Genomic DNA, 11,282 nt, shown 5'->3' with positions numbered 1-11,282 from the left:
AGTACATGCTGCTGTCTGGAGTTAAACGCCAGAAACACGTCATGATCCGGAGTTGAACGCCCGAAACACGTTATAACTTGGAGTTCAACTCCAAGAAAAGCCTCAGTTCGTGGATAGCTTTAGTCTCAGCCCCAGCACACACCAAGTGGGCCCCAGAAGTGGATTTCTGCACCAATTATCTTAGTTTACTTATATTCTACAAACCTAGGTTACTAGTTTACTATTTAAACAACTTTTAGAGAATTATTTTGTACCTCATGAAATTTTCAGATCTGAATTACATACTTTTTTGACGGCATGAGTCTCTAAACTCCATTGTTGGGGGTGAGGAGCTCTGCAGCGTCTCGATGAATTAATACAATTACTTTGTTTTCCATTCAAACACGCTTGTTCTTATCTAAGATGTTCATTCGCGCTTAATTATGGAGAAGGTGATGATCCGTGACACTCATCACCTTCCTCAATCCATGAACGTGTGCCTGACAACTACCTCCGTTCTACATCAGATTGAATGAGTATCTCTTAGATTCATTACTCAGAATCTTCGTGGTATAAGCCGGATTGATGGCGGCATTCATGAGAATCCGGAAAGTCTAAACCTTGTCTGTGGTATTCTGAGTAGGATTCTGGGATTGAATGACTGTGATGAGCTTCAAACTCCTGAAGGCTGGGCGTTAGTGACAAACGCAAAAGAATCAATGGATTCTATTCCAACCTGATTGAGAACCGACAGATGATTAGCCGTGCTGTGACAGAGCATAGGAACGTTTTCACTAAGAGAATGGGAAGTAGCCATTGACAACGGTGACACCCTACATAGAGCTTGCCATGGAAGGGACTTTGCGTGTGGAAAAGGATTTCAAGGAAGAGTTGAAGTTCAGAGGACAAAACATCTCCAAAACTCCAACATATTTCTCATTACTGCACAACAAGTAACGCTTTTATTCTCTTTTATTTTTCCAATCTAATAATTCCAACTGATAATTTTAATTAATATCCTGTCTAAGATTAATAAAATAAACATAGCTCGTTTCAACAAAAATAATCTCCGTGGGATCGACCTTTACTCACGTAAGGTATTACTTGGACGACCCAGTGCACTTGCTGGTTAGTTGTGCAGATTGCAAAAAGTGTGATTGCAATTTCGTGCACCAATTGGCATCTATAAGAACTCAGAACTCAGATAGTGTTATTGATTCTCCTAGTTAAGTATGATGATTCTTGAACATAGCTACTTTATGAGTCTTGGCTGTGGCCCAAAGCACTCTGTCTTCCAGTATTACCACCGGATACATACATGCCACAGACACATAATTGGGTGAACCTTTTCAGATTGTGACTCAGCTTTGCTAGAGTCCCCAATTAGAGGTGCCCAGGGTTCTTAAGCACACTCTTTTTGCCTTGGATCACAACTTTATTTCTTTCTTTTTCTTTTTCTCTTATTCTTTTTTTTTTCGTTTTTTTTTGCTTTTTCTTGCTTCAAGAATCAATTTGATGATTTTTCAGATCCTCAATAACAGTTCTCCCTTTCCATCATTCTTTCAAGAGCCAACAATTTTAGCATTCTTAAAACAACAAATTCAAAAGACATATGCACTGTTCAAGCATTCATTCAGAAAATAAAAAGTATTGTCACCACATCAAACTAATTCAACTAGTTTCAGAGATGAATTCGAAATCCTATACTTCTTGTTCTTTTATGATTAAAGCATTTTTCATTTAAGAGAGGTGATGGATTCATAGGACATTTATAGCTTTAAGACATGAACTTTAAATTTTATTAATCATGAACTAAGAACAAGACTAAAAAATAGATATAAGATAAGACTAATAATAATAGAAAACAAAAAAAAATTTAAATAGGCTCCTAATGATAGAGGTTATCACAGAGTTAGGACTCAACAACCTTGATTTTGAGAAGTGGATGCTCCCTCCACTTGAGGGGAGAGCTTTTGGCGTTTCATCTCTTGAAGTTCATGCCCCTGCTTCTCTTGTTCCTTCAGCAATTTGCAGAGCATGCAGTTCTGATTCTGCTGTTCTTCCTTTAGGAGCCATGATCTTGATAAATCTTGGCCTAGTGATCACGGAAAGCACACCAAACTTAGAGGTTTGCTTGTCCTCAAGCAAAAGAAGGCAAAGAGGGGAGAGAAGAGGAGAACAAATTCGAATGGTGTGGGGAAGGAGGGTGGCCGAACGTGTTTAAATAGGAGAGGAGGAGAGATTTTCGAAAATTTGAAGGAGATTTGAGAAGATATGAAAAAATTTGAGGAGATAATTGAGTTTTTTTTTGAAAGAGTCTATGAAAGGATTTGAAATAGATTTGAAGAAGATTCTAATTTTTGAAATTGGAAGGTGAATGATGAAAGTTTGTAATGTGTTTATGTAAAAAGATATGGATTAAAACAAGAAAGTTTGAAAAAATTTGAAGTGGGAACAAAATCTCCTCCCCTGCCTTTTTGGCGTTAAACGCCCAGAATGGTATCCATTCTGGCGTTTAACGCCCATTTGGTGGCCTATTTGGGCGTTTAACGCCCAGCCAGGTATCCTGGCAGGCGTTAAACGCCAGAAATCCCTTTATCACTGGGCGTTTTGCTAAACGCCCAGGATGCTGCACACCTGGCGTTAAACGCCCAGAATGGTGCCCATTCTGGCGTTTAACGCCCAGAATGGCACAATTACTGGCGTTAAACGCCCAGAATGGTGCCCATTCTGGCGTTTAACGCTCAAAGTACCCCTCACTGGCATTTTTTCGCCAATAAGCTCTTTTTCTCTGCTTTTCGCACTGAATCCTTCTGTAACTCTGTGAATTCCTTCCATTTTGATAATTGCCCTTTAAGAATATGTATCAAATCTTGATTAAACAGAACAGATACCCTTCTAATCACTGGGTTGCCTCCCAGCAAGCGCTTCTTTATTGTCTTTAGTTGGACCTTCACTGAGAATCACTCAAGTCTCAGTTTTGAGCATTCTTGCTCAAAATTGCTTTCAAGATAATGCTTGATCCTCTGTCCATTAACAATGAACTTCTTGTCAGAATCAGTATCCTGAAGCTCAACATATCTATATGGTGATACTCCTGTAATCACATATGGACCCCTCCAGTGGGATTTAAGTTTTCCTGGGAACAATCTGAGCCTAGAGTTGAAGAGCAGGACTTTTTGTCCTGGCTCAAAGACTCTGGATGACAACTTCTTGTCGTGCCACTTCTTTGCCTTTTCCTTATAAATTTTTGCATTTTCAAAGGCATTGAGTCTGAACTCCTCTAGCTCATTTAGCTGGAGTAATCTATTTTCACCAGCTAACTTAGCATCCATGTTTAGGAATCTGGTTGCCCAGTAGGCTTTATGTTCCAGTTCCACGGGCAGATGACAGGCCTTCCCATACACCAGTTGGTATGGAGAGGTTCCTATAGGAGTCTTGTATGCTGTTCTGTATGCCCACAGAGCATCATCCAAGCTCTTTGCCCAATCCTTTCTGCAGGCAATAACAGTCCGTTCCAAGATTCTTTTGAGCTCTCTGTTAGAGACCTCAGCTTGCCCATTTGTCTGTGGGTGATACGGAGTTGCTACTTTGTGGCTAATTCCATATCTAACCATAGCAGAGTACAGTTGTTTATTGCAGAAATGGGTGCCTCCATCACTGATCAGTACTCTGGGAACACCAAACCTGCTGAAGATGTGTTTCTGGAGGAATTTCAGTATGGTCTTGGTGTCATTATTGGGTGTGGCAATTGCTTCCACCCATTTAGATACATAGTCTACTGCCACTAGAATATAAGTGTTTGAGTATGATGGTGGGAAGGGACCCATGAAGTCAATTCCCCATACATCAAACAATTCAATCTCTAAGATCCCTAGCTGAGGCATGGCGTAACCATGAGGCAAGTTACCAGCTCTTTGGCAACTGTCACAGTTACGCACAAACTCTCGGGCATCTCTATAGAGAGTAGGCCAGTAGAATCCGCATTGGAGGACCTTGGTTGCTGTTCGCTCACCTCCAAAGTGTCCTCCATATTGCGATCCATGGCAATGCCACAGGATTCTTTGTGCTTCCTCTCTGGGTACACATCTGCGGATTATCCCGTCTGCACATCTCTTAAAGAGATATGGTTCATCCCATAGGTAGTACTTGGCATCTGAAATTAATTTCTTTCTTTGCACTCTGCTGTACTCCTGGGGTATGAACCTCACAGCTTTGTAATTTGCAATATCTGCAAACCATGGAGCTTCCTGAATGGCAAAGAGTTGCTCATCTGGGAAGGTCTCAGAGATCTCAGTAGAAGGGAGGGACGCCCCAGCTACTGATTCTATTCGGGACAGATGATCAGCTACTTGGTTCTCTGTCCCTTTTCTGTCTCTTATTTCTATATCAAACTCTTGCAGAAGCAACACCCATCTTATGAGCCTGGGTTTTGAATCCTGCTTTGTGAGTAAGTACTTAAGAGCAGCATGGTCAGTGTACACAATCACCTTTGATCCTACCAGATAGGATCTAAACTTGTCAATGGCATAGACCACTGCAAGTAACTCTTTTTCTGTAGTTGTGTAATTCTTCTGTGCATCATTTAGAACACGGCTGGCATAATAAATGACATGCAGAAGCTTGTTATGCCTTTGTCCCAACACTGCACTAATGGCATGGTCACTGGCATCACACATTAGTTCGAATGGCAATGTCCAGTCTGGTGCAGAGATGACTGGTGCTGTGACCAGCTTAGCTTTCAGGGTCTCAAATGCCTGCAGACACTGTGTGTCAAACACAAATGGTGTGTCAGCAGCTAGCAGGTTGCTCAGAGGTTTTGTAATTTTTGAAAAATCCTTTATAACCTTCTGTAGAATACTGCATGCCCCAGAAAGCTTCTGATTGCCTTAACATTGGCAGGTGGTGGTAATTTTTCAATTACCTCTACCTTTGCCTTATCCACTTCTATTCCCCTGCTTGAAATTTTGTGCCCAAGGACAATTCCTTCAGTCACCATAAAGTGACATTTCTCCCAGTTTAAAACCAAGTTAGTTTCTTGGCACCTTTTCAGGACAAGTGCTAGGTGGTTAAGACAGGAGCTGAATGAGTCTCCATATACTGAGAAGTCATCCATGAAGACTTCCAGGAATTTCTCCACCATATCAGAGAAGATGGATAGCATGCATCTCTGAAAGGTTGCAGGAGCATTACACAGACCAAAAGGCATCCTCCTGTAGGCAAACACGCCAGAAGGGCAAGTAAATGCTGTTTTCTCTTGGTCCTGAGGATCTACTGCAATTTGGTTGTAGCCTGAATAGCCATCCAAAAAGCAATAATAATCATGACCAACTAGTCTTTCTAGCATTTGGTCTATGAATGGCAAAGGAAAATGATCCTTTCTGGTGGCTGTATTGAGCCTTCTGTAGTCAATACACATGCGCCACCCTGTGACTGTTTTTGTAGGAACCAGTTCATTTTTTTCATTATGAACTACTGTTATGCCTCCTTTTTTGGGGACAACTTGGACAGGGCTCACCCAGGGGCTATCAGAAATAGGATAAATAATCTCAGCCTCTAGTAATTTAGTGACCTCCTTCTGCACCACCTCCTTCATGGCTGGATTTAGCCGCCTTTGTGGTTGGACCACTGGTTTGGCATTATCCTCCAATAGGATCTTGTGCATGCATCTTGCTGGGCTAATGCCCTTAAGATCACTTATGGACCACCCAAGAGATGTCTTGTGTGTCCTTAGCACTTGAATTAGTGCTTCCTCTTCCTGTAGATTTAAAGCAGAGCTTATAATTACTGGAAAAGTGTCACCCTCTCCCAGAAATGCATACTTCAGGGATGGTGGTAGTGGTTTGAGTTCAGGTTTGGGAGGCTTATCCTCCTCCTGAGGAATTTTCTACAATTCTTTTGTTTCCTCTGGTTTTTCCTGATCAGGCTGAGCATCCTTGAAGATGTCCTCAAGCTCTGATTCTAGACTTTCAGTCATATTGATCTCTTCCACCAAAGAGTCAATAATGTCAGCGCCCATGCAGTCATTTAATGTGTCTGGATGCTGCATAGCTTTTACAGCATTCAACTTGAACTTATCCTCATTGACTCTCAGGGTTACTTCCCCTTTTTGTACATCAATGAGAGTTCGTCCAGTTGCTAGGAAAGGTCTTCCTAGAATGAGAGTTGCACTCTTGTGCTCCTCCATTTCCAGCACTACAAAGTCAGTTGGAAAGGCAAATGGCCCAACCTTGACAATCATGTCCTCAATTATGCCTGATGGATATTTAATGGAGCCATCAGCAAGTTGGAGGCATATCCGTGTTGGTTTGACTTCTTCAGTCAACCCAAGCTTTCTGATAGTGGATGCAGGTATTAGATTGATGCTCGCTCCAAGGTCACACAGGGCTGTCTTGGTGCAAGCGCCTTCTAATATGCATGGTATTATAAAGCTTCCTGGATCTTGAAGCTTTTCTGGTAAGCTTTTCAGAATGACTGCACAGCATTCTTCAGTGAGAAATACTTTTTTAGTTTCTCTCCAATCCTTCTTATGACTTAAGATCTCTATCATGAACTTAGCATAAGAAGGTATTTGCTCAAGTGCCTCTGCAAACGGAATATTTATTTCAAGAGTCCTTAGGTAGTCTACAAAGCGGGCAAATTGCTTATCCTGTTCCGCTTGGCGGAGTTTCTGAGGATAAGGCATCTTGGCTTTATATTCTTCAACCTTGGTTGCTGCAGGTTTATTCCTTAAAGAAGTGGTTGGAGAAGCCTTTTTAGAGGGGTTACTATCAGCACTCTCAGGTGTCTGGTTCCCCTTTGGCATTTGAACGCCAGGATTGGGTGGAAAATGGGCGTTTAACGCCAACTTTTCCCCCCTTTCTAGCGTTTGAAAGCCAGAATTGGGCAGGGAATGGGCGTTTAACGCCAGCTTTCCCCCCTTTTCTGGCGTTTGAACGCCAATAGTATTCCTCTCTGGGCTCTTACTGTCCTCAGAGGGATTTTGGATAGTGGTTTGGCTATCCTCTGTCAATTGTTCCTTTATTGACTTTTTGCTACTTGGAGCAGTGTTATTCAATGTCTTCCCACTCCTCAGTTGAACTGCTTGGCATTCTTCTGTTATCTGTTTAGATAGCTGCTGTTTTGCCTGATTCAACTGTGATTCCATGTTCTTGTTAGCAATTTTAGTCTCTTGGAGCATCTCTTTAAATTCTGCTAACTGTTTTGTCATCAGGTGTAATTGTTGATTTAGCTCAACCATCTGTTCTTGAGGATTAGGATCAGTGGCTAATGCCATAACTTCTTTTTGTGTAGAGGACTCATTGCTAGAGTACAAATGTTGATTTCTAGCAACAGTATCTATAAGCTCTTGAGCCTCCTCAATCGTCTTCCTCATATGTATAGATCCACCAGCTGAGTAGTCTAGAGACATATGAGCTTTTTCTGTAAGCCCATAGTAGAAGATGTCTAACTGTACCCACTCTGAAAATATTTCAGAAGGGCATTTTCTTAGCATACCTCTATACCTCTCCCAGGCATTATAAAGGGATTCATTATCCTCTTGTTTAAAGCCTTGGATGTCCAGCCTTAGCTGTGTCATCCTTTTTGGAGGGTAAAAGTGATTCAGGAATTTGTCTGATAACTGTCTCCATGTTTTTATGCTTGCTGTGGGTTGGTTATTTAACCACCTATTAGCTTGACCTTTTACAGCAAATGGAAATAGTAATAATCTGTAGACATCCTGATCCACCTCTTTATCACGTACTGTGTCAGCAAGTTGTAAGAATTGTGCCAGAAACTCAGTAGGTTCTTCCTGTGGAAGACCGGAATACTGGCAATTTTGCTGCACCATGATAATGAGTTGAGGGTTTAGCTCAAAGCTGCTTGCTTTGATGGGAGGTATACAGATGCTACTCCCATATGCAACTGTAATGGGGTTAGCATATGACCCCAGAGTCCTTTTGGACTGTTCATTCCCACTTATGTCCATGATGGAGAAAAGGGAATTGATGTGAATAGTAATCAAGATATATATGGATATATATTTTTTTGAAAAGAGGAAAGATAAAAACAACAAAGAGACACCAAACTTAAAATTTTTCAGAAAATCAAACATGAATTTTCGAAAACCTAAAGAAAAAACACAAAGAAGACACCAAACTTAGAATTTTTTTTAAAGATCAAAAAGGGACTAAGGACATGCAAATTCGAAAATTAAAAGAAAAACAAAAGCATGCAATTGACACCAAACTTAAAATATGAAACTACACTCAAATAAAAGACTCTAAACCAACAACAATAAAACAGTCCTAATCTAAGCAACAAGATAGACCGTCAGTTGTCCAAATTCGAACAATCCCCGGCAACGGCGCCAAAAACTTGGTGCACGAAATTGCAGTCACACTTTTGCAATCCCGCACAACTAACCAGCAAGTGCACTGGGTCGTCCAAGTAATACCTTACGTGAGTAAGGGTCGATCCCACGGAGATTGTCGGCTTGAAGCAAGCTATGGTTATCTTGTAACTCTTAGTCAGGATATCAAAAATTATCAGGATTGATTGTGAAAAGCAAAAGATCATGAAATAAGTACTTGTTTTGCAGTAATGGGGAACATGTTGAGGTTTTGGAGATGCTCTGTCTTCTGAACCTCTGCTTCCCTACTGTCTTCTTCTTCAAACACGCAAGGCTCCTTCCATGGCAAGCTGTATGTAGGGTTTCACCGTTGTCAATGGCTACCTCCCATCCTCTCAGTGAAAATGTTCAATACACCCTGTCACGGTACGGCTATTCAGCTGTCGGTTCTCGATCATGTCGGAATAGAATCCAGTGATTCTTTTGCGTCTGTCACTAACGCCCCACAATCGCGAGTTTGAAGCTCGTCACAGTCATTCAATCATTGAATCCTACTCAGAATACCACAGACAAGGTTTAGACCTTCCGGATTCTCTTGAATGCCGCCATCAATTCTAGCTTATACCACGAAGATTATGGTTAAGGAATCCAAGAGATATCTACTCAATCTAAGGTAGAACGGAGGTGGTTGTCAGGCACACGTTCATAGGTGAGAATGATGATGAGTGTCACGGATCATCACATTCATCAGGTTTAGGAACAATTGATATCTTAGAATAGAAGCAAGCGTGATTGAATGAAAAACAGTAGTAATTGCATTAATCCATCAAGACACAGCAGAGCTCCTCACCCCCAACCATGGGGTTTAGAGACTCATGCTGTAGAAGATACAATGAGAAACGTGTAAAGTGTCATGAGGTCCAGATACAATATCAAAAGATCCTATTAATAGTGAACTAGTAACCTAGGGTTTACAGAAATGAGTAAATGACAGAAAAATCCACTTCCGGGCCCACTTGGTGTGTGCTTGGGCTGAGTATTGAAGCATTTTCGTGTAGAGACTCTTCCTGGAGTTAAACGCCAGCTTTTATGCCAGTTTGGGCGTTTAACTCCAATTTTTATGCCAGTTCCAGCGTTAAACGCTGGGAATTCTGAAGCTGATTTGCAACGCCGGTTTGGGCCATCAAATCTCGGGCAAAGTATGGACGATTATGCATTGCTGGAAAGCCCAGGATGTCTACTTTCCAACGCCGTTGAGAGCGCGCCAATTGGGCTTCTATAGCTCGAGAAAATCCACTTCGAGTGCAGGGAGGTCAGAATCCAACAGCATCTGCAGTCCTTTTCAGTCTCTGAATCAGATTTTTGCTCAGGTCCCTCAATTTCAGCCAGAAAATACCTGAAATCATAGAAAAACACACAAACTCATAGTAAAGTCTAGAAAAGTGAATTTTAACTAAAAACTAATGAAAATGTAATAAAAACTAACTAAAATATACTCAAAACATACTGAAAATAATGCCAAAAAGCGTATAAATTATCTGCTCATTATCTCATTACCAAATAACTTGTCATTTAGCTTCATGATTGCTCCATGGTACTTAGCAACTTTCTCTTCAGTGACATCTTCATCCTCTTCAGAGGAAGAATACTCATCAGAGCTCAAGAATGGCAGAAGTAAATCCAATGGAATCTCTATGGTCTCAGTGTGAGCCTCAGATTCCCATGGTTCCTCATTAGAAAACTCATTGGAGGCCAGTGGACGTCCATTGAGGTCTTCCTCAGTGGCGATCACTGCCTCTTCCTCCTCTCCAAATTTGGCCATGTTGATGGCCTTACACTCTCCTTTTGGATTTTCTTCTGTATTGCTTGGAAGAGTATTAGGAGGGAGTTCAGTAACTTTCTTACTCAGCTGACCCACTTGTGCCTCCAAGTGTCTAATGGAGGACCTTGTTTTAGTCATGAAACTTTGAGTGGTTTTGATTAGATCAGAGACCATGGTTGCTAAGTCAGAGTGGCTCTGCTTAAAATTCTTTATCTGTTACTGAGAAGATGATGGAAAAGGCTTGCCATTGCTAAACCGGTTTCTTCCACCATTATTATTGTTGAAACCTTGTTGAGGTCTCTGTTGATCCTTCCAAGAGAGATTTGGATGATTTCTCCATGAAGGATTATAGGTGTTTCCATAGGGTTCTCCCATGTAGTTCACCTCTTCCATTGATGGGTTCTCAGGATCATAAGCTTCTTCTTCAGATGAAGCGTCCTTAGTACTGCCTGGTGCAGCTTGCATTCCAGACAGACTTTGAGAAATCATATTGACTTGCTGAGTCAATATTTTATTCTGAGCCAATATGGCATTCGGAGTATCAATCTCAAGAACTCCTTTCTTCTGATTCGTCCCATTGTTCACAGGATTCCTTTCAGAAGTGTACATGAATTGGTTATTTGCAACCATTTCAATGAGTTCTTAAGCTTCTGCAGGCGTCTTCTTCAGATGAAGAGATCCTCCAGTAGAGCTGTCCGATGACATCTTGGACAGTTCAGACAGACCATCATAGAAGATACCTATGATGCTCTATTCAGAAAGCATGTCAGAAGGACACTTTCTGATCAATTGTTTGTATCTTTCCCAAGCTTCATAGAGGGATTCACCTTCCTTCTGTCTGAAGGTTTGGACTTCCACTCTAAGCTTACTCAATTTTTGAGGTGGAAAGAACTTTGCCAAGAAGGCATTGACTAGCTTTTCCCAAGAGTTCAGGCTTTTTTTAGGTTGTGAGTCCAACCATATCCTAGCTCTGTCTCTTACAGCAAAAGGGAATAGCATAAGTCTGTAGACCTCAGGGTCAACCCCATTGTTCTTGACAGTGTCACATATTTGCAAGAATTCAACTAAAAACTGATGAGGATCTTTCAATGGAAGTCCATGGAACTTGCAATTCTGTTGCATTAGAGAAACTAATTGAGGCTTAAGCTC

The 11,282-nt window shown here is 41.3% G+C and overlaps 1 non-coding gene across 1 annotated transcript; it reads left to right on the top strand.

Moving 5' to 3' along the window:
• The first annotated feature begins 10,892 nt into the window (after window positions 1-10,892).
• Window positions 10,893-11,000, top strand: LOC130950148 (small nucleolar RNA R71). The gene has a single exon (XR_009073530.1). It is a non-coding gene; the product is annotated as a small nucleolar RNA R71 (small nucleolar RNA).
• The last annotated feature ends 282 nt before the right edge of the window (window positions 11,001-11,282 follow it).

This window comes from Arachis stenosperma, chromosome 1 (assembly GCF_014773155.1).
Source record: "Arachis stenosperma cultivar V10309 chromosome 1, arast.V10309.gnm1.PFL2, whole genome shotgun sequence".
NCBI lineage: Eukaryota > Viridiplantae > Streptophyta > Magnoliopsida > Fabales > Fabaceae > Arachis > Arachis stenosperma.
Note: the sequence above shows the minus strand (reverse complement) of the source record. Positions and strands in the feature narration are given on the sequence as shown.